Genomic DNA, 27,595 nt, shown 5'->3' on the forward strand with positions numbered 1-27,595 from the left:
ATAATGAAAATAGTTTTTTATTTAAGAATGAGGAAAGCAAGGCACTGCTGAGATTTGAACTCAGGATCTCCTGTTTACAAGACAGGCGCTTTAACCAGCTAAGCGACAGCACCCTCTTGAAAATGCTTTAAGGAACAGTTTGCCATATGGTGTTCAAGAGAATCCTGAGTTTTTCACTTTCATAATCATTTCTCAGTTCAGAAAACGCTCTACTCAACTACTTTAGACGAGGATACTGATCCTATTGATAAACACCTCATTGATATATTGCTTATCCTGTTCATAAATGTTTTAATTATGCCTTCTTTAAGAATGCATTACTTGACTTCAACTCTAGAATGATTTTTTATCTCTCTTTTGCTCTTTGTCACTCTTTTTTCCCTTTTTCATTCAAAGCATTACTTTGAAAATCTTCACAATACCACGTTTTTTTGTTTTTCAATTTAAGATGACCCATTCTAATGTTCACAGAACAACACTTTTCTTTTTAAAATGTATTAAACATTTGCGTGATGAAAATTATTTTTACATGTAAGGACCAATAATAAGGTGCTGTTGAGATTTGAACTCAGGTTTTCCTGTTTAGGAGACAGGCTTTAACCACTTAGCCACAGCACCTACTTTAGTGATATAGAAGGGATCATTAATTTAGTATTGGTGATCAAATTCTATGCCTGTGTTAAAGTGTCTTAATATGTATTCTAATGTTAAACAAGCAAGGATTCCTAATCTGTAAACAAGAATAGCTATGTTGTATTAAAAAAGAACACATTTTAAACTCAATCCCATATTTTGAATAGTTCATAAATAAGTGTTTTACATATATTCATCAATATTGCTCAAATCTAGGGTTATATTTCATCTGCCTCTTGCTCATTGAAATACCTTTTTGATTTTTGCAATCACAGTATTGTTACTATAATATTGAAAACACTTTCAGTTTTTATTAGGTTTAAGATGATCTGTTCAACCGAAAGATAAATCAGACTTTTCTAATTGAATTGAATCGCAGGACGACTTAATGAAAATAGTTTTTTATATAAGAATGAGGAAAGCAAGGCACTGCTGAGATTTGAACGCAGGATCTCCTGTTTACTAGACAGGCGCTTTAACCAGCTAAGCCACAGCACCCTCTTGAAAAAGTTTTACGGAACAGTTTGCCATATGGTGTTCAAAAGAAACCTGAGTTTTTCACTTTCATAATCATTTCTCAGTTCAGAAAACGCACTACTCAAATAGTTTAGACGAGGATACTGATCCTATTGATAAACACCTCATTGATATATTGCTTATCCTGTTCATAAATGTTTTAATTATGCCTTCTTTAAGAATGCATTACTTGATTTCAACTCTAGAATGATTTTTTATCTCTATTTTGCTCTTTGTCACTCTTTTTTCCCTTTTTCATTCAAAGCATTACTTTGAAAATCTTCACAATACCACGTTATTTAGTTTTTCAATTTAAGATGACCCATTCTAATGTTCACACAACAACACTTTTCTTTTTAAAATGTATTAAACATTTGCGTGATGAAAATTATTTTTACATGTAAGGACCAATAATAAGGTGCTGCTGAGATTTGAACTCAGGATTTCCTGTTTACGAGACAGGCGCTTTAACTACTTAGCCACAGCACCTAATTTAGTGATACAGAAGGGATCATTAATTTAGTATTGGTGATCAAATTCTGTGCCTGTGTTAAAGTGTCTTAATATGTATTCTAATGTTAAACAAGCAAGGATTCCTAATCTGTAAACACGAATAGCTATGTTGTATTACAAAAGAACACATTTTAAACTCAATCCCATATTTTGAATAGTTCATAAATAAGTGTTTTACATATATTCATCAATATTGCTCAAATCTAGGGTTGTATTTCATCTGCCTCTTGCTCATTGAAATACCTTTTTGATTTTGCAATCACAGTATTGTTACTATAATATTGAAAACACTTTCAGTTTTTATTAGGTTTAAGATGATCTGTTCAACCGAAAGATAAATCAGACTTTTCTAATTTAATTGAATCGCAGGACGAATTAATGAAAATAGTTTTTTATTTAAGAATGAGGAAAGCAAGGCACTGCTGAGATTTGAACTCAGGATCTCCTGTTTACTAGACAGGCGCTTTAACCAGCTAAGCCACAGCACCCTCTTGAAAATGTTTTAAGGAACAGTTTGCCATATGGTGTTCAAGAGAATCCTGAGTTTTTCACTTTCATAATCATTTCTCTGTTCAGAAAACGCTCTACTCAACTACTTTAGACGAGGATACTGATCCTATTCATAAACACCTCATTGATATATTGCTTATCTTGTTCATAAATGTTTTAATCATGCCTTCTTTAAGAATGCATTACTTGAATTCAACTCTAAAAAGATTTTTTATCTCTATTTTGCTCTTTGTCACTCTTTTTTACCTTTTTCATTCAAAACATTACTTTGAAAATCTTCACAACACCACGTTTTTTTGTTTTTCAATTTAAGATGACCCATTCTAATGTTCACAGAACAATACTTTTCTTTTTAAAACGCATTAAACATTTGCGTGATGAAAATTATTTTTACATGTAAAGACCAATAATAAGGTGCTGCTGACATTTGAACTCAGGGTTTCCTGTTTACGAGACAGGCGCTTTAACCACTTAGCAACAGCACCTATTTTAGTGATACAGAAGGGATCATTAATTTAGTATTGGTGATCAAATTCTGTGCCTGTGTTAAAGTGTCTTAATATGTATTCTAATGTTAAACAAGCAAGGATTCCTAATCTGTAAACAAGAATAGCTATGTTGTATTACAAAAGAACACATTTTAAACTCAATCCCATATTTTGAATAGTTCATAAATAAGTGTTTTACATATATTCATCAATATTGCTCAAATCTGGGGTTATATTTCATCTGCCTCTTGCTCATTGAAATACCTTTTTGATTTTGCAATCACAGTATTGTTACTATAATATTGAAAACACTTTCAGTTTTTATTAGGTTTAAGATGATCTGTTCAACCGAAAGATAAATCAGACTTTTCTAATTGAATTGAATCGCAGGACGACTTAATGAAAATAGTTTTTTATATAAGAATGAGGAAAGCAAGGCACTGCTGAGATTTGAACTCAGGATCTCCTGTTTACTAGACAGGCGCTTTAACCAGCTAAGCCACAGCACCCTCTTGAAAATGCTTTAAGCAACAGTTTGCCATATGGTGTTCAAGAGAATCCTGAGTTTTTCACTTTCATAATCATTTCTCAGTTCAGTAAACGCTCTACTCAACTACTTTAGACGAGGATACTGATCCTAATCATAAACACCTCATTGATATATTGCTTATCTTGTTCATAAATGTTTTAATCATGCCTTCTTTAAGAATGCATTACTTGAATTCAACTCTAGAATGATTTTTTATCTCTATTTTGCTCTTTGTCACTCTTTTTTCCCTTTTTCATTCAAAACATTACTTTGAAAATCTTCACAAAACCACGTTTTTTTGTTTTTCAATTTAAGATGACCCATTCTAATGTTCACAGAACAATACTTTTCTTTTTAAAATGTCTTAAACATTTGCGTGATGAAAATTATTTTTACATGTAAGGACCAATAATAAGGTGCTGCTGAGATTTGAACTCAGGATTTCCTGTTTGCGAGACAGGCGCTTTAACCACTTAGCCACAGCACCTATTTTAGTGATACAGAAGGGATCATTAATTTAGTATTGGCTATCAAATTCTGTGCCTGTGTTAAAGTGTCTTAATATGTATTCTAATGTTAAACAAGCAAGGATTCCTAATCTGTAAAAAAGAATAGCTATGTTGTATTACAAAAGAACACATTTTAAACTCAATCCCATATTTTTAATAGTTCATAAATAAGTGTTTTACATATATTCATCAATATTGCTCAAATCTAGGGTTATATTTCATCTGCCTCTTGCTCATTGAAATACCTTTTTGATTTTTGCAATCACAGTATTGTTACTATAATATTGAAAACACTTTCAGTTTTTATTAGGTTTAAGATGATCTGTTCAACCGAAAGATAAATCAGACTTTTCTAATTGAATTGAATCGCAGGACGACTTAATGAAAATAGTTTTTTTATATAAGAATGAGGAAAGCAAGGCACTGCTGAGATTTGAACTCAGGATCTCCTGTTTACTAGACAGGCGCTTTAACCAGCTAAGCCACAGCACCCTCTTGAAAATGCTTTAAGGAACAGTTTGCCATATGGTGTTCAAGAGAATCCTGAGTTTTTCACTTTCATAATCATTTCTCAGTTCAGAAAACGCTCTACTCAACTACTTTAGACGAGGATACTGATCCTATTCATAAACACCTCATTGATATATTGCTTATCTTGTTAATAAATGTTTTAATCATGCCTTCTTTAAGAATTCATTACTTGAATTCAACTCTAGAATGATTTTTTATCTATATTTTTCTCTTTGTCACTCTTTTTTCCCTTTTTCATTCAAAACATTACTTTGAAAATCTTCACAACACCACGTTTTTTTGTTTTTCAATTTAAGATGACCCATTCTAATGTTCACAGAACAACACTTTTCTTTTTAAATGTATTAAACATTTGCGTGACGAAAATTATTTTTACATGTAAGGACCAATAATAAGGTGCTGCTGAGATTTGAACTCAGGATTTCCTGTTTACGAGACAGGCGCTTTAACCACTTAGCCACAGCACCTACTTTAGTGATACAGAAGGGATCATTAATTTAGAATTGGTGATCAAATTCTGTGCCTGTGTTAAAGTGTCTTAATATGTATTCTAATGTTAAACAAGCAAGGATTCCTGATCTGTAAACACGAATAGCTATGTTGTATTACAAAAGAACACATTTTAAACTCAATCCCATATTTTGAATAGTTCATAAATAAGTGTTTTACATATATTAATCAATATTGCTCAAATCTAGGGTTATATTTCATCTGCCTCTTGCTCATTGAAATACCTTTTTGATTTTTGCAATCACAGTATTGTTACTATAATATTGAAAACACTTTCAGTTTTTATTAGGTTTAAGATGATCTGTTCAACCGAAAGATAAATCAGACTTTTCTAATTTAATTAAATCGCAGGACGAATTAATGAAAATAGTTTTTTATTTAAGAATGAGGAAAGCAAGGCACTGCTGAGATTTGAACTCAGGATCTCCTGTTTACTAGACAGGCGCTTTAACCAGCTAAGCGACAGCACCCTCTTGAAAATGCTTTTAGGAACAGTTTGCCATATGGTGTTCAAGAGAATCCTGAGTTTTTCACTTTCATAATCATTTCTCAGTTCAGAAAACGCTCTACTCAACTACTTTAGACGAGGATACTGATCCTATTGATAAACACCTCATTGATATATTGCTTATCCTGTTCATAAATGTTTTAATTATGCCTTCTTTAAGAATGCATTACTTGAATTCAACTCTAGAATGATTTTTTATCTCTATTTTGCTCTTTGTCACTCTTTTTTCCCTTTTTCATTCAAAACATTACTTTGAAAATCTTCGCAACACCATGTTTTTTTGTTTTTCAATTTAAGATGACCCATTCTAATGTTCACAGAACAACACTTTTCTTTTTAAATGTATTAAACATTTGTGTGATGAAAATTATTTTTACATGTAAGGACCAATAATAAGGTGCTGCTGAGATTTGAACTCAGGATTTCCTGTTTACGAGACAGGCGCTTTAACCACTTAGCCACAGCACCTAATTTAGTGATACAGAAGGGATCATTAATTTAGTATTGGTGATCAAATTCTGTGCCTGTGTTAAAGTGTCTTAATATGTATTCTAATGTTAAACAAGCAAGGATTCCTAATCTGTAAACAAGAATACCTATGTTGTATTAAAAAAGAACACATTTTAAACTCAATCCCATATTTTGAATAGTTTATAAATAAGTGTTTTACAAATATTCATCAATATTGCTCAAATCTAGGGTCATATTTCATCTGCATCTTGCTCATTGAAATACCTTTTTAAATTTGCAATCACAGTATTGTTACTATAATATTGAAAACACTTTCAGTTTTTATTAGGTTTAAGATGATCTGTTCAACCGAAAGATAAATCAGACTTTTCTAATTTAATTGAATCGCAGGACGACTTAATGAAAATAATTTTTTATTTAAGAATGAGGAAAGCAAGGCACTGCTGAGATTTGAACTCAGGATCCCCTGTTTACTAGACAGGCGCTTTAACCAGCTAAGCCACAGCACCCTTTTGAAAATGCTTTAAGGAACAGTTTGCCATATGGTGTTCAAGAGAAACCTGAGTTTTTAATTTTCATAATCATTTCTCAGTTCAGAAAACACTCTACTCACCTACTTTAGATGAGGATACTGATCCTATTGATAAACACCTCATTGATATATTGCTTATCCTGTTCATAAATGTTTTAATTATGCCTTCTTTAAGAATGCATTAATTGATTTCAACTCTAGAATGATTTTTTATCTCTATTTTGCTCTTTGTCACTCTTTTTTCCCTTTTTCATTCAAAGCATTACTTTGAAAATCTTCACAATACCACGTTTTTTTGTTTTTCAATTTAAGATGACCCATTCTAATGTTCACAGAACAACACTTTTCTTTTTAAAATGTATTAAACATTTGCGTGATGAAAATTAGTTTTTACATGTAAGGACCAATAATAAGGTGCTGCTGAGATTTGAACTCAGGATTTCCTGTTTACGAGACAGGCGCTTTAACCACTTAGCCACAGCACCTACTTTAGTTATATAGAAGGGATCATTAATTTAGTATTGGTGATCAAATTCTATGCCTGTGTTAAAGTGTCTTAATAGGTATTCTAATGTTAAACAAGCAAGGATTCCTAATCTGTAAACAAGAATAGCTATGTTGTATTAAAAAAGAACACATTTTAAACTCAATCCCATATTTTGAATAGTTCATAAATAATTGTTTTACATATATTCATCAATATTGCTCAAATCTAGGGTTATATTTCATCTGCCTCTTGCTCATTGAAATACCTTTTTGATTTTGCAATCACAGTATTGTTACTATAATATTGAAAACACTTTCAGTTTTTATTAGGTTTAAGATGATCTGTTCAATCGAAAGATAAATCAGACTTTTCTAATTTAATTGAATCGCAGGATGAATTAATGAAAATAGTTTTTTATTTAAGAATGAGGAAAGCAAGGCACTGCTGAGATTTGAACTCAGGATCTCCTGTTTACTAGACAGGAGCTTTAACCAGCTAAGCCACAGCACCCTCTTGAAAATGCTTTAAGGAACAGTTTGCCATATGGTGTTCAAGAGACTCCTGAGTTTTTCACTTTCATAATCATTTCTCAGTTCAGAAAACGCTCTACTCAACTACTTTAGACGAGGATACTGATCCTATTGATAAACACCTCATTGATATATTGCTTATCCTGTTCATAAATGTTTTAATTATGCCTTCTTTAAGAATGCATTACTTGATTTCAACTCTAGAATGATTTCTTATCTCTATTTTGCTCTTTGTCACTCTTTTTTCCGTTTTTCATTCAAAGCATTACTTTGAAAATCTTCACAATACCATGTTTTTTAGTTTTTCAATTTAAGATGACCCATTCTAATGTTCACAGAACAACACTTTTCTTTTTAAAATGTATTAAACATAGCGTGATGAAAATTATTTTTACATGTAAGGACCAATAATAAGGTGCTGCTGAGATTTGAACTCAGGATTTCCTGTTTACGAGACAGGCGCTTTAACCACTTAGCCACAGCACCTATTTTAGTGATACAGAAGGGATCATTAATTTAGTATTGGTGATCAAATTCTGTGCCTGTGTTAAAGTGTCTTAAAATGTATTCTAATGTTAAACAAGCAAGGATTCCTAATCTGTAAACAAGAATAGCTATGTTGTATTAAAAAAGAACACATTTTAAACTCAATCCCATATTTTGAATAGTTTATAAATAAGTGTTTTACATATATTCATCAATATTGCTCAAATCTAGGGTCATATTTCATCTGCCTCTTGCTCATTGAAATACCTTTTTAATTTTGCAATCACAGGATTGTTACTATAATATTGAAAACACTTTCAGTTTTTATTAGGTTTAAGATGATCTGTTCAACCGAAAGATAAATCAGACTTTTCTAATTTAATTGAATCGCAGGACGACTTAATGAAAATAATTTTTTATTTAAGAATGAGGAAAGCAAGGCACTGCTGAGATTTGAACTCAGGATCTCCTGTTTACTAGACAGGCGCTTTAACCAGCTAAGCCACAGCACCCTCTTGAAAATGCTTAAAGGAACAGTTTGCCATATGGTGTTCAAGAGAAACCTGAGTTTTTCACATTCATAATCATTTCTCAGTTCAGAAAACGCACTACTCAAATAGTTTAGACGAGGATACTGATCCTATTGATAAACACCTCATTGATATATTGCTTATCCTGTTCATAAATGTTTTAATTATCCTTCTTTAAGAATGCATTACTTGAATTCAACGCTAGAATGATTTTTTATCTCTATTTTGCTCTTTGTCACTCTTTTTTCCCTTTTTCATTCAAAGCATTACTTTGAAAATCTTCACAATACCACGTTTTTTTGTTTTTCAATTTAAGATGACCCATTCTAATGTTCACAGAACAACACTTTTCTTTTTAAAATGTATTAAACATTTGCGTGACGAAAATTAATTTTACATGTAAGGACCAATAATAAGGTGCTGCTGAGATTTGAACTCAGGATTTCCTGTTGACGAGACAGGCGCTTTAACCACTTAGCCACAGCACCTATTTTAGTGATAAAGAAGGGATCATTAATTTAGTATTGGTGATCAAATTCTGTGCCTGTGTTAAAGTGTCTTAATATGTATTCTAATGTTAAACAAGCAAGGATTCCTAATCTGTAAACACGAATTGCTATGTTGTATTAAAAAAGAACACATTTTAAACTCAATCCCATATTTTGAATAGTTCATAAATAAGTGTTTTACATATATTCATCAATATTGCTCAAATCTAGGGTTATATTTCATCTGCCTCTTGCTCATTGAAATACCTTTTTGATTTTGCAATCACAGTATTGTTACTATAATATTGAAACACTTTCAGTTTTTATTAGGTTTAAGATGATCTGTTCAACCGAAAGATAAATCAGACTTTTCTAATTTAATTGAATCGCAGGACGAATTAATGAAAATAATTTTTTATTTAAGAATGAGGAAAGCAAGGCACTGCTGAGATTTGAACTCAGGATCTCCTGTTTACTAGACAGGCGCTTTAACCAGCTAAGCCACAGAACCCTCTTGAAAAAGTTTTAAGGAACAGTTTGCCATATGGTGTTCAAGAGAAACCTGAGTTTTTCACTTTCATAATCATTTCTCAGTTCAGAAAACGCACTACTCAAATAGTTTAGACGAGGATACTGATCCTATTGATAAACACCTCATTGATATATTGCTTATCCTGTTCATAAATGTTTTAATTATGCCTTCTTTAAGAATGCATTACTTGAATTCAACTCTAGAATGATTTTTTATCTCTATTTTGCTCTTTGTCACTCTTTTTTCCCTTTTTCATTCAAAGCATTACTTTGAAAATCTTCACAATACCATGTTTTTTTGTTTTTCAATTTAAGATGACCCATTCTAATGTTCACAGAACAACACTTTTCTTTTTAAATGTATTAAACATTTGTGTGATGAAAATTATTTTTACATGTAAGGACCAATAATAAGGTGCTGCTGAGATTTGAACTCAGGATTTCCTGTTTACGAGACAGGCGCTTTAACCACTTAGCCACAGCACCTAAATTAGCGATACAGAAGGGATCATTAATTTAGTATTGGTGATCAAATTCTGTGCCTGTGTTAAAGTGTCTTAATATGTATTCTAATGTTAAACAAGCAAGGATTCCTAATCTGTAAACAAGAATACCTATGTTGTATTAAAAAAGAACACATTTTAAACTCAATCCCATATTTTGAATAGTTTATAAATAAGTGTTTTACAAATATTCATCAATATTGCTCAAATCTAGGGTCATATTTCATCTGCATCTTGCTCATTGAAATACCTTTTTAAATTTGCAATCACAGTATTGTTACTATAATATTGAAAACACTTTCAGTTTTTATTAGGTTTAAGATGATCTGTTCAACCGAAAGATAAATCAGATTTTTCTAATTTAATTGAATCGCAGGACGACTTAATGAAAATAATTTTTTATTTAAGAATGAGGAAAGCAAGGCACTGCTGAGATTTGAACTCAGGATCTCCTGTTTACTAGACAGGCGCTTTAACCAGCTAAGCCACAGCACCCTTTTGAAAATGCTTTAAGGAACAGTTTGCCATATGGTGTTCAAGAGAAACCTGAGTTTTTCATTTTCATAATCATTTCTCAGTTCAGAAAACACTCTACTCACCTACTTTAGATGAGGATACTGATCCTATTGATAAACACCTCATTGATATATTGCTTATCCTGTTCATAAATGTTTTAATTATGCCTTCTTTAAGAATGCATTAATTGATTTCAACTCTAGAATGATTTTTTATCTCTATTTTGCTCTTTGTCACTCTTTTTTCCCTTTTTCATTCAAAGCATTACTTTGAAAATCTTCACAATACCACGTTTTTTTGTTTTTCAATTTAAGATGACCCATTCTAATGTTCACAGAACAACACTTTTCTTTTTAAAATGTATTAAACATTTGCGTGATGAAAATTAGTTTTTACATGTAAGGACCAATAATAAGGTGCTGCTGAGATTTGAACTCAGGATTTCCTGTTTACAAGACAGGCACTTTAACCACTTAGCCACAGCACCTACTTTAGTTATATAGAAGGGATCATTAATTTAGTATTGGTGATCAAATTCTATGCCTGTGTTAAAGTGTCTTAATATGTATTCTAATGTTAAACAAGCAAGGATTCCTAATCTGTAAACAAGAATAGCTATGTTGTATTAAAAAAGAACACATTTTAAACTCAATCCCATATTTTGAATAGTTCATAAATAAGTGTTTTACATATATTCATCAATATTGCTCAAATCTAGGGTTATATTTCATCTGCCTCTTGCTCATTGAAATACCTTTTTGATTTTGCAATCACAGTATTGTTACTATAATATTGAAAACACTTTCAGTTTTTATTAGGTTTAAGATGATCTGTTCAATCGAAAGATAAATCAGACTTTTCTAATTTAATTGAATCGCAGGACGAATTAATGAAAATAGTTTTTTATTTAAGAATGAGGAAAGCAAGGCACTGCTGAGATTTGAACTCAGGATCTCCTGTTTACTAGACAGGAGCTTTAACCAGCTAAGCCACAGCACCCTCTTGAAAATGCTTTAAGGAACAGTTTGCCATATGGTGTTCAAGAGACTCCTGAGTTTTTCACTTTCATAATCATTTCTCAGTTCAGAAAACGCTCTACTCAACTACTTTAGACGAGGATACTGATCCTATTGATAAACACCTCATTGATATATTGCTTATCCTGTTCATAAATGTTTTAATTATGCCTTCTTTAAGAATGCATTACTTGATTTCAACTCTAGAATGATTTCTTATCTCTATTTTGCTCTTTGTCACTCTTTTTTCCGTTTTTCATTCAAAGCATTACTTTGAAAATCTTCACAATACCATGTTTTTTAGTTTTTCAATTTAAGATTAGGGGTGGGCGGAATTTGCGAAATCGCGTTACGCAAATCTCCGCGAAACGGTAAAAAATCTCCGCGAACACGCAAAAATTCCGCGAACACGCGGAATTGCTTGTTCGCGATACTTTTTTCCTGTTCGCGATCGCTGTTTGCGTGCTCGGGGTGAAATATCTCGCGAACACGCATATTGAGAACGCGAACAAGCAAAAAATTTCGCGAAGTCGCGGAAAGCAGATTTTTGGCCAATTTCGCGTTCTCCGCGGAACGCGAAATTACGCAAATTCCGCAAATTCCGCAAGCAGAACGGAATTTACCGCCCAGGCTTATTTAAGATGACCCATTCTAATGTTCACAGAACAACACTTTTCTTTTTAAAATGTATTAAACATAGCGTGATGAAAATTATTTTTACATGTAAGGACCAATAATAAGGTGCTGCTGAGATTTGAACTCAGGATTTCCTGTTTACGAGACAGGCGCTTTAACCACTTAGCCACAGCACCTATTTTAGTGATACAGAAGGGATCATTAATTTAGTATTGGTGATCAAATTCTGTGCCTGTGTTAAAGTGTCTTAAAATGTATTCTAATGTTAAACAAGCAAGGATTCCTAATCTGTAAACAAGAATAGCTATGTTGTATTTAAAAAGAACACATTTTAAACTCAATCCCATATTTTGAATAGTTTATAAATAAGTGTTTTACATATATTCATCAATATTGCTCAAATCTAGGGTCATATTTCATCTGCCTCTTGCTCATTGAAATACCTTTTTAATTTTGCAATCACAGGATTGTTACTATAATATTGAAAACACTTTCAGTTTTTATTAGGTTTAAGATGATCTGTTCAACCGAAAGATAAATCAGACTTTTTTAATTTAATTGAATCGCAGGACGACTTAATGAAAATAATTTTTTATTTAAGAATGAGGAAAGCAAGGCACTGCTGAGATTTGAACTCAGGATCTCCTGTTTACTAGACAGGCGCTTTAACCAGCTAAGCCACAGCACCCTCTTGAAAAAGTTTTAAGGAACAGTTTGCCATATGGTGTTCAAGAGAAACCTGAGTTTTTCACTTTCATAATCATTTCTCAGTTCAGAAAACGCACTACTCAAATAGTTTAGACGAGGATACTGATCCTATTGATAAAAACCTCATTGATATATTGCTTATCCTGTTCATAAATGTTTTAATTATGCCTTCTTTAAGAATGCATTACTTGAATTCAACTCTAGAATGATTTTTTATCTCTATTTTGCTCTTTGTCACTCTTTTTTCCCTTTTTCATTCAAAGCATTACTTTGAAAATCTTCACAATACCATGTTTTTTTGTTTTTCAATTTAAGATGACCCATTCTAATGTTCACAGAACAACACTTTTCTTTTTAAATGTATTAAACATTTGCGTGACGAAAATTATTTTTACATGTAAGGACCAATAATAAGGTGCTGCTGAGATTTGAACTCAGGATTTCCTGTTTACGAGACAGGCGCTTTAACCACTTAGCCACAGCACCTATTTTAGTGATACAGAAGGGATCATTAATTTAGTATTAGTGATCAATTTCTGTGCCTGTGTTAAAGTGTCTTAATATGTATTCTAATGTTAAACAAGCAAGGATTCCTAATCTGTAAACAAGAATAGCTATGTTGTATTAAAAAAGAACACATTTTAAACTCAATCCCATATTTTGAATAGTTCATAAATAAGTGTTTTACATATATTCATCAATATTGCTCAAATCTAGGGTTATATTACATCTGCCTCTTGCTCATTGAAATACCTTTTTGATTTTGCAATCACAGTATTGTTACTATAATATTGAAAACACGTTCAGTTTTTATTAGGTTTAAGATGATCTGTTCAACCGAAAGATAAATCAGACTTTTCTAATTTAATTGAATCGCAGGACGAATTAATGAAAATAGTTTTTTATTTAAGAATGAGGAAGGCAAGGCACTGCTGAGATTTGAACTCAGGATCTCCTGTTTACTAGACAGGCGCTTTAACCAGCTAAGCCACAGCACCCTTTTGAAAATGCTTTAAGGAACAGTTTGCCATATGGTGTTCAAGAGAAACCTGAGTTTTTCACTTTCATAATCATTTCTCAGTTCAGAAAACGCACTACTCAAATAGTTTAGACAAGGATACTGATCCTATTGATAAACACCTCATTGATATATTGCTTATCCTGTTCATAAATGTTTTAATTATCCTTCTTTAAGAATGCATTACTTGAATTCAACTCTAGAATGATTTTTTATCTCTATTTTGCTCTTTGTCACTCTTTTTTCCCTTTTTCATTCAAAGCATTACTTTGAAAATCTTCACAATACCACGTTTTTTTGTTTTTCAATTTAAGATGACCCATTCTAATGTTCACAGAACAACACTTTTCTTTTTAAAATGTATTAAACATTTGCGTGACGAAAATTAATTTTACATGTAAGGACGAATAATAAGGTGCTGCTGAGATTTGAACTCAGGATTTCCTGTTTACGAGACAGGCGCTTTAACCACTTAGCCACAGCACCTATTTTAGTGATAAAGAAGGGATCATTAATTTAGTATTGGTGATCAAATTCTGTGCCTGTGTTAAAGTGTCTTAATATGTATTCTAATGTTAAACAAGCAAGGATTCCTAATCTGTAAACACGAATTGCTATGTTGTATTAAAAAAGAACACATTTTAAACTCAATCCCATATTTTGAATAGTTCATAAATAAGTGTTTTACATATATTCATCAATATTGCTCAAATCTAGGGTTATATTTCATCTGCCTCTTGCTCATTGAAATACCTTTTTGATTTTGCAATCACAGTATTGTTACTATAATATTGAAACACTTTCAGTTTTTATTAGCTTTAAGATGATCTGTTCAACCGAAAGATAAATCAGACTTTTCTAATTGAATTGAATCGCAGGACGAATTAATGAAAATAGTTTTTTATTTAAGAATGAGGAAAGCAAGGCACTGCTGAGATTTGAACTCAGGATCTCCTGTTTACTAGACAGGCGCTTTAACCAGCTAAGCCACAGCACCCTCTTGAAAATGCTTTAAGGAACAGTTTGCCATATGGTGTTCAAGAGACTCCTGAGTTTTTCACTTTCATAATCATTTCTCAGTTCAGAAAACGCTCTACTCAACTACTTTAGACGAGGATACTGATCCTATTGATAAACACCTCATTGATATATTGCTTATCCTGTTCATAAATGTTTTAATTATGCCTTCTTTAAGAATGCATTACTTGATTTCAACTCTAGAATGATTTTTTATCTCTATTTTGCTCTTTGTCACTCTTTTTTCCGTTTTTCATTCAAAGCATTACTTTGAAAATCTTCACAATACCATGTTTTTTAGTTTTTCAATTTAAGATGACCCATTCTAATGTTCACAGAACAACACTTTTCTTTTTAAAATGTATTAAACATTTGCGTGAAGAAAATTATTTTTACATGTAAGGACCAATAATAAGGTGCTGCTGAGATTTGAACTCAGGATTTCCTGTTTACGAGACAGGCGCTTTAACCACTTAGCCACAGCACCTATTTTAGTGATACAGAAGGGATCATTAATTTAGTATTGGTGATCAAATTCTGTGCCTGTGTTAAAGTGTCTTAAAATGTATTCTAATGTTAAACAAGCAAGGATTCCTAATCTGTAAACAAGAATAGCTATGTTGTATTAAAAAAGAACACATTTTAAACTCAATCCCATATTTTGAATAGTTTATAAATAAGTGTTTTACATATATTCATCAATATTGCTCAAATCTAGGGTCATATTTCATCTGCCTCTTGCTCATTGAAATACCTTTTTAATTTTGCAATCACAGTATTGTTTCTATAATATTGAAAACACTTTCAGTTTTTATTAGGTTTGAGATGATCTGTTTAACCGAAAGATGAATCAGACTTTTCTAATTTAATTGAATCGCAGGACGACTTAATGAAAATAATTTTTTATTTAAGAATGAGGAAAGCAAGGCACTGCTGAGATTTGAACTCAGGATCTCCTGTTTACTAGACAGTCGCTTTAACCAGCTAAGCCACAGCACCCTCTTGAAAATGCTTAATGGAACAGTTTGCCATATGGTGTTCAAGAGAAACCTGAGTTTTTCACTTTCATAATCATTTCTCAGTTCAGAAAACGCACTACTCAAATAGTTTAGACGAGAATACTGATCCTATTCATAAACACCTCATTGATATATTGCTTATCCTGTTCATAAATGTTTTAATCATGCCTTCTTTAAGAATGCATTACTTGAATTCATCTCTAGAATGATTTTTTATCTCTATTTTGCTCTTTGTCACTCTTTTTTCCCTTTTTCATTCAAAGCATTACTTTGAAAATCTTCACAATACCACGTTTTTTTGTTTTTCAATTTAAGATGACCCATTCTAATGTTCACAGAACAACACTTTTCTTTTTAAAATGTATTAAACATTTGCGTGATGAAAATTAGTTTTTACATGTAAGGACCAATAATAAGGTGCTGCTGAGATTTGAACTCAGGATTTCCTGTTTACGAGACAGGCGCTTTAACCACTTAGCCACAGCACCTACTTTAGTTATATAGAAGGGATCATTAATTTAGTATTGGTGATCAAATTCTATGCCTGTGTTAAAGTGTCTTAATATGTATTCTAATGTTAAACAAGCAAGGATTCCTAATCTGTAAACAAGAATAGCTATGTTGTATTAAAAAAGAACACATTTTAAACTCAATCCCATATTTTGAATAGTTCATAAATAAGTGTTTTACATATATTCATCAATATTGCTCAAATCTAGGGTTATATTTCATCTGCCTCTTGCTCATTGAAATACCTTTTTGATTTTGCAATCACAGTATTGTTACTATAATATTGAAAACACTTTCAGTTTTTATTAGGTTTAAGATGATCTGTTCAATCGAAAGATAAATCAGACTTTTCTAATTTAATTGAATCGCAGGACGAATTAATGAAAATAGTTTTTTATTTAAGAATGAGGAAAGCAAGGCACTGCTGAGATTTGAACTCAGGATCTCCTGTTTACTAGACAGGAGCTTTAACCAGCTAAGCCACAGCACCCTCTTGAAAATGCTTTAAGGAACAGTTTGCCATATGGTGTTCAAGAGACTCCTGAGTTTTTCACTTTCATAATCATTTCTCAGTTCAGAAAACGCTCTACTCAACTACTTTAGACAAGGATACTGATCCTATTGATAAACACCTCATTGATATATTGCTTATCCTGTTCATAAATGTTTTAATTATGCCTTCTTTAAGAATGCATTACTTGATTTCAACTCTAGAATGATTTCTTATCTCTATTTTGCTCTTTGTCACTCTTTTTTCCGTTTTTCATTCAAAGCATTACTTTGAAAATCTTCACAATACCATGTTTTTTAGTTTTTCAATTTAAGATGACCCATTCTAATGTTCACAGAACAACACTTTTCTTTTTAAAATGTATTAAACATAGCGTGATGAAAATTATTTTTACATGTAAGGACCAATAATAAGGTGCTGCTGAGATTTGAACTCAGGATTTCCTGTTTACGAGACAGGCGCTTTAACCACTTAGCCACAGCACCTATTTTAGTGATACAGAAGGGATCATTAATTTAGTATTGGTGATCAAATTCTGTGCCTGTGTTAAAGTGTCTTGAAATGTATTCTAATGTTAAACAAGCAAGGATTCCTAATCTGTAAACAAGAATAGCTATGTTGTATTAAAAAAGAACACATTTTAAACTCAATCCCATATTTTGAATAGTTTATAAATAATTGTTTTACATATATTCATCAATATTGCTCAAATCTAGGGTCATATTTCATCTGCCTCTTGCTCATTGAAATACCTTTTTAATTTTGCAATCACAGGATTGTTACTATAATATTGAAAACACTTTCAGTTTTTATTAGGTTTAAGATGATCTGTTCAACCGAAAGATAAATCAGACTTTTCTAATTTAATTGAATCGCAGGACGACTTAATGAAAATAATTTTTTATTTAAGAATGAGGAAAGCAAGGCACTGCTGAGATTTGAACTCAGGATCTCCTGTTTACTAGACAGGCGCTTTACCCAGCTAAGCCACAGCACCCTCTTGAAAATGCTTAAAGGAACAGTTTGCCATATGGTGTTCAAGAGAAACCTGAGTTTTTCACATTCATAATCATTTCTCAGTTCAGAAAACGCACTACTCAAATAGTTTAGACGAGGATACTGATCCTATTGATAAACACCTCATTGATATATTGCTTATCCTGTTCATAAATGTTTTAATTATGCCTTCTTTAAGAATGCATTACTTGAATTCAACTCTAGAATGATTTTTTATCTCTATTTTGCTCTTTGTCACTCTTTTTTCCCTTTTTCATTCAAAGCATTACTTTGAAAATCTTCACAATACCATGTTTTTTTGTTTTTCAATTTAAGATGACCCATTCTAATGTTCACAGAACAACACTTTTCTTTTTAAATGTATTAAACATTTGCGTGACGAAAATTATTTTTACATGTAAGGACCAATAATAAGGTGCTGCTGAGATTTGAACTCAGGATTTCCTGTTTACGAGACAGGCGCTTTAACCACTTAGCCACAGCACCTATTTTAGTGATACAGAAGGGATCATTAATTTAGTATTAGTGATCAAATTCTGTGCCTGTGTTAAAGTGTCTTAATATGTATTCTAATGTTAAACAAGCAAGGATTCCTAATCTGTAAACAAGAATAGCTATGTTGTATTAAAAAAGAACACATTTTAAACTCAATCCCATATTTTGAATAGTTCATAAATAAGTGTTTTACATATATTCATCAATATTGCTCAAATCTAGGGTTATATTACATCTGCCTCTTGCTCATTGAAATACCTTTTTGATTTTGCAATCACAGTATTGTTACTATAATATTGAAAACACGTTCAGTTTTTATTAGGTTTAAGATGATCTGTTCAACCGAAAGATAAATCAGACTTTTCTAATTTAATTGAATCGCAGGACGAATTAATGAAAATAGTTTTTTATTTAAGAATGAGGAAGGCAAGGCACTGCTGAGATTTGAACTCAGCATCTCCTGTTTACTAGACAGGCGCTTTAACCAGCTAAGCCACAGCACCCTTTTGAAAATGCTTTAAGGAACAGTTTGCCATATGGTGTTCAAGAGAAACCTGAGTTTTTCACTTTCATAATCATTTCTCAGTTCAGAAAACGCACTACTCAAATAGTTTAGACGAGGATACTGATCCTATTGATAAACACCTCATTGATATATTGCTTATCCTGTTCATAAATGTTTTAATTATCCTTCTTTAAGAATGCATTACTTGAATTCAACTCTAGAATGATTTTTTATCTCTATTTTGCTCTTTGTCACTCTTTTTTCCCTTTTTCATTCAAAGCATTACTTTGAAAATCTTCACAATACCACGTTTTTTTGTTTTTCAATTTAAGATGACCCATTCTAATGTTCACAGAACAACACTTTTCTTTTTAAAATGTATTAAACATGTGCGTGACGAAAATTAATTTTACATGTAAGGACCAATAATAAGGTGCTGCTGAGATTTGAACTCAGGATTTCCTGTTTACGAGACAGGCGCTTTAACCACTTAGCCACAGCACCTATTTTAGTGATAAAGAAGGGATCATTAATTTAGTATTGGTGATCAAATTCTGTGCCTGTGTTAAAGTGTCTTAATATGTATTCTAATGTTAAACAAGCAAGGATTCCTAATCTGTAAACACGAATTGCTATGTTGTATTAAAAAAGAACACATTTTAAACTCAATCCCATAGTTTGAATAGTTCATAAATAAGTGTTTTACATATATTCATCAATATTGCTCAAATCTAGGGTTATATTTCATCTGCCTCTTGCTCATTGAAATACCTTTTTGATTTTGCAATCACAGTATTGTTTCTATAATATTGAAAACACTTTCAGTTTTTTATTAGGTTTGAGATGATCTGTTTAACCGAAAGATGAATCAGACTTTTCTAATTTAATTGAATCGCAGGACGACTTAATGAAAATAATTTTTTATTTAAGAATGAGGAAAGCAAGGCACTGCTGAGATTTGAACTCAGGATCTCCTGTTTGCTAGACAGTCGCTTTAACCAGCTAAGCCACAGCACCCTCTTGAAAATGCTTAATGGAACCGTTTGCCATATGGTGTTCAAGAAAAACCTGAGTTTTTCACTTTCATAATCATTTCTCAGTTCAGAAAACGCACTACTCAAATAGTTTAGACGAGAATACTGATCCTATTCATAAACACCTCATTGATATATTGCTTATCCTGTTCATAAATGTTTTAATCATGCCTTCTTTAAGAATGCATTACTTGAATTCATCTCTAGAATGATTTTTTATCTCTATTTTGCTCTTTGTCACTCTTTTTTCCCTTTTTCATTCAAAGCATTACTTTGAAAATCTTCACAATACCACGTTTTTTTGTTTTTCAATTTAAGATGACCCATTCTAATGTTCACAGAACAACACTTTTCTTTTTAAAATGTATTAAACATTTGAGTGATGAAAATTATTTTTACATGTAAGGACCAATAATAAGGTGCTGCTGAGATTTTAACTCAGGATTTCCTGTTTACGAGACAAGTGCTTTAACCACTTAGCCACAGCACCTATTTTAGTGATACAGAAGGGATCATTAATTTAGTATTGGTGATCAAATTCTGTGCCTGTGTTAAAGTGTCTTAATATGTATTCTAATGTTAAACAAGCAAGGATTCCTAATCTGTAAACAAGAATAGCTATGTTGTATTAAAAAAGAACACATTTTAAACTCAATCCCATATTTTGAATAGTTCATAAATAAGTGTTTTACATATATTCATCAATATTGCTCAAATCTAGGGTTATATTTCATCTGCCTCTTGCTCATTGAAATACCTTTTTGATTTTGCAATCACAGTATTGTTACTATAATATTGAAAACACTTTCAGTTTTTATTAGGTTTAAGATGATCTGTTCAACCGAAAGATAAATCAGACTTTTCTAATTTAATTGAATCGCAGGACGAATTAATGAAAATAGTTTTTTATTTAAGAATGAGGAAAGCAAGGCACTGCTGAGATTTGAACTCAGGATCTCCTGTTTACTAGACAGGCGCTTTAACCAGCTAAGCCACAGCACCCTTTTGAAAATGCTTTAAGGAACAGTTTGCCATATGGTGTTCAAGAGAAACCTGAGTTTTTCACTTTCATAATCATTTCTCAGTTCAGAAAACGCTCTACTCAACTACTTTAGACGAGGATACTAATCCTATTGATAAACACATCATTGATATATTGCTTATCCTGTTCATAAATGTTTTAATTATCCTTCTTTAAGAATGCATTACTTGAATTCAACTCTAGAATGATTTTTTATCTCTATTTTGCTCTTTGTCACTCTTTTTTCCCTTTTTCATTCAAAGCATTACTTTGAAAATCTTCACAATACCACGTTTTTTGTTTTTCAATTTAAGATGACCCATTCTAATGTTCACAGACCAACACTTTTCTTTTTAAAATGTATTAAACATAGCGTGATGAAAATTATTTTTACATGTAAGGACCAATAATAAGGTGCTGCTGAGATTTGAACTCAGGATTTCCTGTTTACGAGACAGGCGCTTTAACCACTTAGCCACAGCACCTATTTTAGTGATACAGAAGGGATCATTAATTTAGTATTGGTGATCAAATTCTGTGCCTGTGTTAAAGTGTCTTAAAATGTATTCTAATGTTAAACAAGCAAGGATTCCTAATCTGTAAACAAGAATAGCTATGTTGTATTAAAAAAGAACACATTTTAAACTCAATCCCATATTTTGAATAGTTTATAAATGAGTGTTTTACATATATTCATCAATATTGCTCAAATCTAGGGTCATATTTCATCTGCCTCTTGCTCATTGAAATACCTTTTTAATTTTGCAATCACAGGATTGTTACTATAATATTGAAAACACTTTCAGTTTTTATTAGGTTTAAGATGATCTGTTCAACCGAAAGATAAATCAGACTTTTCTAATTTAATTGAATCGCAGGACGACTTAATGAAAATAATTTTTTATTTAAGAATGAGGAAAGCAAGGCACTGCTGAGATTTGAACTCAGGATCTCCTGTTTACCAGACAGGCGCTTTAACCAGCTAAGCCACAGCACCCTCTTGAAAATGCTTAAAGGAACAGTTTGCCATATGGTGTTCAAGAGAAACCTGAGTTTTTCACATTCATAATCATTTCTCAGTTCAGAAAACGCACTACTCAAATAGTTTAGACGAGGATACTGATCCTATTGATAAACACCTCATTGATATATTGCTTATCCTGTTCATAAATGTTTTAATTATGCCTTCTTTAAGAATGCATTACTTGAATTCAACTCTAGAATGATTTTTTATCTCTATTTTGCTCTTTGTCACTCTTTTTTCCCTTTTTCATTCAAAGCATTACTTTGAAAATCTTCACAATACCATGTTTTTTTGTTTTTCAATTTAAGATGACCCATTCTAATGTTCACAGAACAACACTTTTCTTTTTAAATGTATTAAACATTTGCGTGACGAAAATTATTTTTACATGTAAGGACCAATAATAAGGTGCTGCTGAGATTTGAACTCAGGATTTCCTGTTTACGAGACAGGCGCTTTAACCACTTAGCCACATCACCTATTTTAGTGATACAGAAGGGATCATTAATTTAGTATTGGTGATCAAATTCTGTGCCTGTGTTAAAGTGTCTTAATATGTATTCTAATGTTAAACAAGCAAGGATTCCTAATCTGTAAACACGAATAGCTATGTTGTATTACAAAAGAACACATTTTAAACTCAATCCCATATTTTGAATAGTTCATAAATAAGTGTTTTACATATATTCATCAATATTGCTCAAATCTAGGGTTGTATTTCATCTGCCTCTTGCTCATTGAAATACCTTTTTGATTTTGCAATCACAGTATTGTTACTATAATATTGAAAACACTTTCAGTTTTTATTAGGTTTAAGATGATCTGTTCAACCGAAAGATAAATCAGACTTTTCTAATTTAATTGAATTGCAGGACGAATTAATGAAAATAGTTTTTTATTTAAGAATGAGGAAAGCAAGGCACTGCTGAGATTTGAACTCAGGATCTCCTGTTTACTAGACAGGCGCTTTAACCAGCTAAGCCACAGCACCCTCTTGAAAATGCTTAAAGGAACAGTTTGCCATATGGTGTTCAAGAGAAACCTGAGTTTTTCACTTTCATAATCATTTCTCAGTTCAGAAAACGCACTACTCAAATAGTTTAGACGAGGATACTGATCCTATTGATAAACACCTCATTGATATATTGCTTATCCTGTTCATAAATGTTTTAATTATGCCTTCTTTAAGAATGCATTACTTGAATTCAACTCTAGAATGATTTTTTATCTCTATTTTGCTCTTTGTCACTCTTTTTTCCCTTTTTCATTCAAAGCATTACTTTGAAAATCTTCACAATACCATGTTTTTTTGTTTTTCAATTTAAGATGACCCATTCTAATGTTCACATAACAACACTTTTCTTTTTAAAATGTATTAAACATTTGAGTGATGAAAATTATTTTTACATGTAAGGACCAATAATAAGGTGCTGCTGAGATTTGAACTCAGGATTTCCTGTTTACGAGACAGGTGCTTTAACCACTTAGCCACAGCACCTATTTTAGTGATACAGAAGGGATCATTAATTTAGTATTAGTGATCAAATTCTGTGCCTGTGTTAAAGTGTCTTAATATGTATTCTAATGTTAAACAAGCAAGGATTCCTAATCTGTAAACAAGAATAGCTATGTTGTATTAAAAAAGAACACATTTTAAACTCAATCCCATATTTTGAATAGTTCATAAATAAGTGTTTTACATATATTCATCAATATTGCTCAAATCTAGGGTTATATTACATCTGCCTCTTGCTCATTGAAATACCTTTTTGATTTTGCAATCACAGTATTGTTACTATAATATTGAAAACACGTTCAGTTTTTATTAGGTTTAAGATGATCTGTTCAACCGAAAGATAAATCAGACTTTTCTAATTTAATTGAATCGCAGGACGAATTAATGAAAATAGTTTTTTATTTAAGAATGAGGAAGGCAAGGCACTGCTGAGATTTGAACTCAGGATCTCCTATTTACTAGACAGGCGCTTTAACCAGCTAAGCCACAGCACCCTTTTGAAAATGCTTTAAGGAACAGTTTGCCATATGGTGTTCAAGAGAAACCTGAGTTTTTCACTTTCATAATCATTTCTCAGTTCAGAAAACGCACTACTCAAATAGTTTAGACGAGGATACTGATCCTATTGATAAACACCTCATTGATATATTGCTTATCCTGTTCATAAATGTTTTAATTATCCTTCTTTAAGAATGCATTACTTGAATTCAACTCTAGAATGATTTTTTATCTCTATTTTGCTCTTTGTCACTCTTTTTTCCCTTTTTCATTCAAAGCATTGCTTTGAAAATCTTCACAATACCACGTTTTTTTGTTTTTCAATTTAAGATGACCCATTCTAATGTTCACAGAACTAGGGGTGGGCGGAATTCGCGCAATCGCGTTACGCAAATCTCCGCGAAACGGTAAAAAATCTCCGCAAACACGCAGAAATTCCGCGAACACGCGGAATTGCTTGTTCGCGATACTTTTTTCCTGTTCGCGATCGCTGTTTGCGTGCTCGGGGTGAAATATCTCGCGAACACGCATATTGAGAACGCGAACAAGCAAAAAATTTCGCGAAGTCGCGGAACGCAGATTTTTGGGCAATTTCGCGTTCTCCGCGAAACGCGAAATTACCCAAATTTCGCGAATTCCGCGAACGGAACGGAATTTACCGCCCAGGCCTACACAGAACAACACTTTTCTTTTTAAAATGTATTAAACATTTGCGTGATGAAAATTATTTTTACATGTAAGGACCAATAATAAGGTGCTGCTGAGATTTGAACTCAGGATTTTCTGTTTACGAGACAGGCGCTTTAACCACTTAGCCACAGCACCTATTTTAGTGATACAGAAGGGATCATTAATTTAGTATTGGTGATCAAATTCTGTGCCTGTGTTAAAGTGTCTTAATATGTATTCTAATGTTAAACAAGCAAGGATTCCTAATCTGTAAACAGGAATAGCTATGTTGTATTACAAAAGAACACATTTTAAACGCAATCCCATATTTTGAATAGTTCATAAATAAGTGTTTTACATATATTCATCAATATTGCTCAAATCTAGGGTTATATTTAATCTGCCTCTTGCTTATTAAAATACCTTTTTGATTTTTGCAATCACAGTATAGTTACTATTATATTTAAAACACTTTCAGTTTTTATTAGGTTTAAGATGATCTGTTCAACCGAAAGATAAATCAGACTTTTCTAATTGAATTGAATCGCAGGACGAATTAATGAAAATAGTTTTTTATTTAAGAATGAGGAAAGCATGGCACTGCTGAGATTTGAACTCAGGATCTCCTGTTTACTAGGTAGGCGCTTTAACCAGCTAAGCCACAGCACCCTCTTCAAAATGCTTTAAGGAACAGTTTGCCATATGGTGTTCAAGAGAATCCTGAGTTTTTCACTTTCATAATCATTTCTCAGCTCAGAAAACGCTCTACTCAACTACTTTAGACGAGGATACTGATCCTATTGATAAACACCTCATTGATATATTGCTTATCCTGTTCATAAATGTTTTAATTATGCCTTCTTTAAGAATGCATTACTTGAATTCAACTCTAGAATGATTTTTTATCTCTATTTTGCTCTTTGTCACTCTTTTTTCCCTTTTTCATTCAAAGCATTACTTTGAAAATCTTCACAATACCATGTTTTTTTGTTTTTCAATTTAAGATGACCCATTCTAATGTTCACAGAACTACACTTTTCTTTTTAGATGTATTAAACATTTGCGTGACGAAAATTATTTTTACATGTAAGGACCAATAATAAGGTGCTGCTGAGATTTGAACTCAGGATTTCCTGTTTACGAGACAGGCGCTTTAACCACTTAGCCACATCACCTATTTTAGTGATACAGAAGGGATCATTAATTTAGTATTGGTGATCAAATTCTGTGCCTGTGTTAAAGTGTCTTAATATGTATTCTAATGTTAAACAAGCAAGGATTCCTAATCTGTAAACACGAATAGCTATGTTGTATTACAAAAGAACACATTTTAAACTCAATCCCATATTTTGAATAGTTCATAAATAAGTGTTTTACATATATTCATCAATATTGCTCAAATCTAGGGTTGTATTTCATCTGCCTCTTGCTCATTGAAATACCTTTTTGATTTTGCAATCACAGTATTGTTACTATAATATTGAAAACACTTTCAGTTTTTATTAGGTTTAAGATGATCTGTTCAACCGAAAGATAAATCAGACTTTTCTAATTTAATTGAATCGCAGGACGACTTAATGAAAATAATGTTTTTTTTAAGAATGACGAAAGCAAGGCACTGCTGAGATTTGAACTCAGGATCTCCTGTTTACTAGACAGGCGCTTTAACCAGCTAAGCCACAGCACCCTCTTGAAAAAGCTTTTAGGAACAGTTTGCCATATGGTGTTCAAGAGAAACCTGAGTTTTTCACTTTCATAATCATTTCTCAGTTCAGAAAATGCACTACTCAAATAGTTTAGATGAGGATACTGATCCTATTCATAAACACCTCATTGATATATTGCTTATCCTGTTCATAAATGTTTTAATTATGCCTTCTTTAAGAATGCATTACTTGAATTCAACTCTAGAATGATTTGTTATCTCTATTTTGCTCTTTGTCACTTTTTTTTCCCTTTTTCATTCAAAGCATTACTTTGAAAATCTTCACAATACCAGGTTTTTTTGTTTTTCAATTTAAGATGACCCATTCTAATGTTCACAGAACAACACTTTTCTTTTTAAAATGTATTAAACATTTGCGTGATGAAAAATATTTTTACATGTAAGGACCAATAATAAGGTGCTGCTGAGATTTGAACTCAGGATTTCCTGTTTACGAGACAGGCGCTTTAACCACTTAGCCACAGCACCTATTTTAGTGATACAGAAGGGATCATTAATTTAGTATTGGTGATCAAATTCTGTGCCTGTGTTAAAGTGTCTTTATATGTATTCTAATGTTAAACAAGCAAGGATTCCTAATCTGTAAACAGGAATAGCTATGTTGTATTACAAAAGAACACATTTTAAACGCAATCCCATATTTTGAATAGTTCATAAATAAGTGTTTTACATATATTCATCAATATTGCTCAAATCTAGGGTTATATTTCATCTGCCTCTTGCTCATTGAAATACCTTTTTGATTTTGCAATCACAGTATTGTTACTATAATATTGAAAACACTTTCAGTTTTTATTAGGTTTAAGATGATCTGTTCAACCGAAAGATAAATCAGACTTTTCTAATTTAAATGAATCGCAGGACGAATTAATGAAAATAGTTTTTTATTTAAGAATGAGGAAAGAAAGGCACTGCTGAGATTTGAACTCAGGATCTCCTGTTTACTAGACAGGCGCTTTAACCAGCTAAGCCACAGCACCCTCTTGAAAATGCTTTAAGGAACAGATTGCCATATGGTGTTCAAGAGACTCCTGAGTTTTTCACTTTCATAATCATTTCTCAGTTCAGAAAACGCTCTACTCAACTACTTTAGACGAGGATACTGATCCTATTGATAAACACCTCATTGATATATTGCTTATCCTGTTCATAAATGTTTTAATTATGCCTTCTTTAAGAATGCATTACTTGATTTCAACTCTAGAATGATTTTTTATCTCTATTTTGCTCTTTGTCACTCTTTTTTCCGTTTTTCATTCAAAGCATTACTTTGAAAATATTCACAATACCACGTTTTTTAGTTTTTCAATTTAAGATGACCCATTCTAATGTTC

The 27,595-nt window shown here is 31.9% G+C and overlaps 40 non-coding genes across 40 annotated transcripts; all 40 read right to left on the bottom strand.

Moving 5' to 3' along the window:
* Window positions 1-1,565: 1,565 nt before the first annotated feature.
* Window positions 1,566-1,638, bottom strand: TRNAT-CGU (transfer RNA threonine (anticodon CGU)). Its single transcript has one exon. It is a non-coding gene; the product is annotated as a tRNA-Thr (tRNA).
* A 438-nt stretch (window positions 1,639-2,076) lies between these two features.
* TRNAT-AGU (transfer RNA threonine (anticodon AGU)) lies at window positions 2,077-2,150 on the bottom strand. The gene has a single exon. It is a non-coding gene; the product is annotated as a tRNA-Thr (tRNA).
* A 945-nt stretch (window positions 2,151-3,095) lies between these two features.
* Window positions 3,096-3,169, bottom strand: TRNAT-AGU (transfer RNA threonine (anticodon AGU)). Its single transcript has one exon. It is a non-coding gene; the product is annotated as a tRNA-Thr (tRNA).
* Window positions 3,170-4,116: 947 nt separating this feature from the next.
* Window positions 4,117-4,190, bottom strand: TRNAT-AGU (transfer RNA threonine (anticodon AGU)). The gene has a single exon. It is a non-coding gene; the product is annotated as a tRNA-Thr (tRNA).
* Window positions 4,191-4,623: 433 nt separating this feature from the next.
* On the bottom strand, window positions 4,624-4,696 carry TRNAT-CGU (transfer RNA threonine (anticodon CGU)). The gene has a single exon. It is a non-coding gene; the product is annotated as a tRNA-Thr (tRNA).
* Window positions 4,697-5,642: 946 nt separating this feature from the next.
* On the bottom strand, window positions 5,643-5,715 carry TRNAT-CGU (transfer RNA threonine (anticodon CGU)). The gene has a single exon. It is a non-coding gene; the product is annotated as a tRNA-Thr (tRNA).
* A 438-nt stretch (window positions 5,716-6,153) lies between these two features.
* On the bottom strand, window positions 6,154-6,227 carry TRNAT-AGU (transfer RNA threonine (anticodon AGU)). Its single transcript has one exon. It is a non-coding gene; the product is annotated as a tRNA-Thr (tRNA).
* Window positions 6,228-6,662: 435 nt separating this feature from the next.
* TRNAT-CGU (transfer RNA threonine (anticodon CGU)) lies at window positions 6,663-6,735 on the bottom strand. The gene has a single exon. It is a non-coding gene; the product is annotated as a tRNA-Thr (tRNA).
* Window positions 6,736-7,173: 438 nt separating this feature from the next.
* TRNAT-AGU (transfer RNA threonine (anticodon AGU)) lies at window positions 7,174-7,247 on the bottom strand. The gene has a single exon. It is a non-coding gene; the product is annotated as a tRNA-Thr (tRNA).
* Window positions 7,248-7,680: 433 nt separating this feature from the next.
* Window positions 7,681-7,753, bottom strand: TRNAT-CGU (transfer RNA threonine (anticodon CGU)). Its single transcript has one exon. It is a non-coding gene; the product is annotated as a tRNA-Thr (tRNA).
* Window positions 7,754-8,191: 438 nt separating this feature from the next.
* On the bottom strand, window positions 8,192-8,265 carry TRNAT-AGU (transfer RNA threonine (anticodon AGU)). Its single transcript has one exon. It is a non-coding gene; the product is annotated as a tRNA-Thr (tRNA).
* Window positions 8,266-8,698: 433 nt separating this feature from the next.
* TRNAT-CGU (transfer RNA threonine (anticodon CGU)) lies at window positions 8,699-8,771 on the bottom strand. The gene has a single exon. It is a non-coding gene; the product is annotated as a tRNA-Thr (tRNA).
* Window positions 8,772-9,715: 944 nt separating this feature from the next.
* TRNAT-CGU (transfer RNA threonine (anticodon CGU)) lies at window positions 9,716-9,788 on the bottom strand. Its single transcript has one exon. It is a non-coding gene; the product is annotated as a tRNA-Thr (tRNA).
* A 438-nt stretch (window positions 9,789-10,226) lies between these two features.
* Window positions 10,227-10,300, bottom strand: TRNAT-AGU (transfer RNA threonine (anticodon AGU)). The gene has a single exon. It is a non-coding gene; the product is annotated as a tRNA-Thr (tRNA).
* A 946-nt stretch (window positions 10,301-11,246) lies between these two features.
* TRNAT-AGU (transfer RNA threonine (anticodon AGU)) lies at window positions 11,247-11,320 on the bottom strand. Its single transcript has one exon. It is a non-coding gene; the product is annotated as a tRNA-Thr (tRNA).
* A 756-nt stretch (window positions 11,321-12,076) lies between these two features.
* Window positions 12,077-12,149, bottom strand: TRNAT-CGU (transfer RNA threonine (anticodon CGU)). The gene has a single exon. It is a non-coding gene; the product is annotated as a tRNA-Thr (tRNA).
* Window positions 12,150-12,587: 438 nt separating this feature from the next.
* On the bottom strand, window positions 12,588-12,661 carry TRNAT-AGU (transfer RNA threonine (anticodon AGU)). The gene has a single exon. It is a non-coding gene; the product is annotated as a tRNA-Thr (tRNA).
* Window positions 12,662-13,094: 433 nt separating this feature from the next.
* On the bottom strand, window positions 13,095-13,167 carry TRNAT-CGU (transfer RNA threonine (anticodon CGU)). The gene has a single exon. It is a non-coding gene; the product is annotated as a tRNA-Thr (tRNA).
* A 438-nt stretch (window positions 13,168-13,605) lies between these two features.
* TRNAT-AGU (transfer RNA threonine (anticodon AGU)) lies at window positions 13,606-13,679 on the bottom strand. Its single transcript has one exon. It is a non-coding gene; the product is annotated as a tRNA-Thr (tRNA).
* A 433-nt stretch (window positions 13,680-14,112) lies between these two features.
* TRNAT-CGU (transfer RNA threonine (anticodon CGU)) lies at window positions 14,113-14,185 on the bottom strand. The gene has a single exon. It is a non-coding gene; the product is annotated as a tRNA-Thr (tRNA).
* Window positions 14,186-14,622: 437 nt separating this feature from the next.
* On the bottom strand, window positions 14,623-14,696 carry TRNAT-AGU (transfer RNA threonine (anticodon AGU)). Its single transcript has one exon. It is a non-coding gene; the product is annotated as a tRNA-Thr (tRNA).
* A 434-nt stretch (window positions 14,697-15,130) lies between these two features.
* On the bottom strand, window positions 15,131-15,203 carry TRNAT-CGU (transfer RNA threonine (anticodon CGU)). Its single transcript has one exon. It is a non-coding gene; the product is annotated as a tRNA-Thr (tRNA).
* Window positions 15,204-16,150: 947 nt separating this feature from the next.
* On the bottom strand, window positions 16,151-16,223 carry TRNAT-CGU (transfer RNA threonine (anticodon CGU)). Its single transcript has one exon. It is a non-coding gene; the product is annotated as a tRNA-Thr (tRNA).
* A 438-nt stretch (window positions 16,224-16,661) lies between these two features.
* On the bottom strand, window positions 16,662-16,735 carry TRNAT-AGU (transfer RNA threonine (anticodon AGU)). Its single transcript has one exon. It is a non-coding gene; the product is annotated as a tRNA-Thr (tRNA).
* Window positions 16,736-17,168: 433 nt separating this feature from the next.
* TRNAT-CGU (transfer RNA threonine (anticodon CGU)) lies at window positions 17,169-17,241 on the bottom strand. Its single transcript has one exon. It is a non-coding gene; the product is annotated as a tRNA-Thr (tRNA).
* A 438-nt stretch (window positions 17,242-17,679) lies between these two features.
* On the bottom strand, window positions 17,680-17,753 carry TRNAT-AGU (transfer RNA threonine (anticodon AGU)). Its single transcript has one exon. It is a non-coding gene; the product is annotated as a tRNA-Thr (tRNA).
* A 433-nt stretch (window positions 17,754-18,186) lies between these two features.
* On the bottom strand, window positions 18,187-18,259 carry TRNAT-CGU (transfer RNA threonine (anticodon CGU)). The gene has a single exon. It is a non-coding gene; the product is annotated as a tRNA-Thr (tRNA).
* Window positions 18,260-19,204: 945 nt separating this feature from the next.
* Window positions 19,205-19,277, bottom strand: TRNAT-CGU (transfer RNA threonine (anticodon CGU)). Its single transcript has one exon. It is a non-coding gene; the product is annotated as a tRNA-Thr (tRNA).
* Window positions 19,278-19,716: 439 nt separating this feature from the next.
* TRNAA-AGC (transfer RNA alanine (anticodon AGC)) lies at window positions 19,717-19,790 on the bottom strand. The gene has a single exon. It is a non-coding gene; the product is annotated as a tRNA-Ala (tRNA).
* Window positions 19,791-20,735: 945 nt separating this feature from the next.
* On the bottom strand, window positions 20,736-20,809 carry TRNAT-AGU (transfer RNA threonine (anticodon AGU)). The gene has a single exon. It is a non-coding gene; the product is annotated as a tRNA-Thr (tRNA).
* A 431-nt stretch (window positions 20,810-21,240) lies between these two features.
* TRNAT-CGU (transfer RNA threonine (anticodon CGU)) lies at window positions 21,241-21,313 on the bottom strand. The gene has a single exon. It is a non-coding gene; the product is annotated as a tRNA-Thr (tRNA).
* A 438-nt stretch (window positions 21,314-21,751) lies between these two features.
* TRNAT-GGU (transfer RNA threonine (anticodon GGU)) lies at window positions 21,752-21,825 on the bottom strand. Its single transcript has one exon. It is a non-coding gene; the product is annotated as a tRNA-Thr (tRNA).
* A 433-nt stretch (window positions 21,826-22,258) lies between these two features.
* On the bottom strand, window positions 22,259-22,331 carry TRNAT-CGU (transfer RNA threonine (anticodon CGU)). The gene has a single exon. It is a non-coding gene; the product is annotated as a tRNA-Thr (tRNA).
* A 438-nt stretch (window positions 22,332-22,769) lies between these two features.
* Window positions 22,770-22,843, bottom strand: TRNAT-AGU (transfer RNA threonine (anticodon AGU)). The gene has a single exon. It is a non-coding gene; the product is annotated as a tRNA-Thr (tRNA).
* Window positions 22,844-23,277: 434 nt separating this feature from the next.
* On the bottom strand, window positions 23,278-23,350 carry TRNAT-CGU (transfer RNA threonine (anticodon CGU)). The gene has a single exon. It is a non-coding gene; the product is annotated as a tRNA-Thr (tRNA).
* A 1,268-nt stretch (window positions 23,351-24,618) lies between these two features.
* TRNAT-CGU (transfer RNA threonine (anticodon CGU)) lies at window positions 24,619-24,691 on the bottom strand. Its single transcript has one exon. It is a non-coding gene; the product is annotated as a tRNA-Thr (tRNA).
* Window positions 24,692-25,637: 946 nt separating this feature from the next.
* On the bottom strand, window positions 25,638-25,710 carry TRNAT-CGU (transfer RNA threonine (anticodon CGU)). The gene has a single exon. It is a non-coding gene; the product is annotated as a tRNA-Thr (tRNA).
* Window positions 25,711-26,148: 438 nt separating this feature from the next.
* TRNAT-AGU (transfer RNA threonine (anticodon AGU)) lies at window positions 26,149-26,222 on the bottom strand. Its single transcript has one exon. It is a non-coding gene; the product is annotated as a tRNA-Thr (tRNA).
* Window positions 26,223-26,656: 434 nt separating this feature from the next.
* Window positions 26,657-26,729, bottom strand: TRNAT-CGU (transfer RNA threonine (anticodon CGU)). The gene has a single exon. It is a non-coding gene; the product is annotated as a tRNA-Thr (tRNA).
* Window positions 26,730-27,167: 438 nt separating this feature from the next.
* On the bottom strand, window positions 27,168-27,241 carry TRNAT-AGU (transfer RNA threonine (anticodon AGU)). Its single transcript has one exon. It is a non-coding gene; the product is annotated as a tRNA-Thr (tRNA).
* Between the last annotated feature and the right edge of the window lie 354 nt (window positions 27,242-27,595).

The sequence above is a fragment of the Triturus cristatus genome, chromosome 8 (assembly GCF_964204655.1).
Source record: "Triturus cristatus chromosome 8, aTriCri1.1, whole genome shotgun sequence".
NCBI classification, from domain to species: domain Eukaryota; kingdom Metazoa; phylum Chordata; class Amphibia; order Caudata; family Salamandridae; genus Triturus; species Triturus cristatus.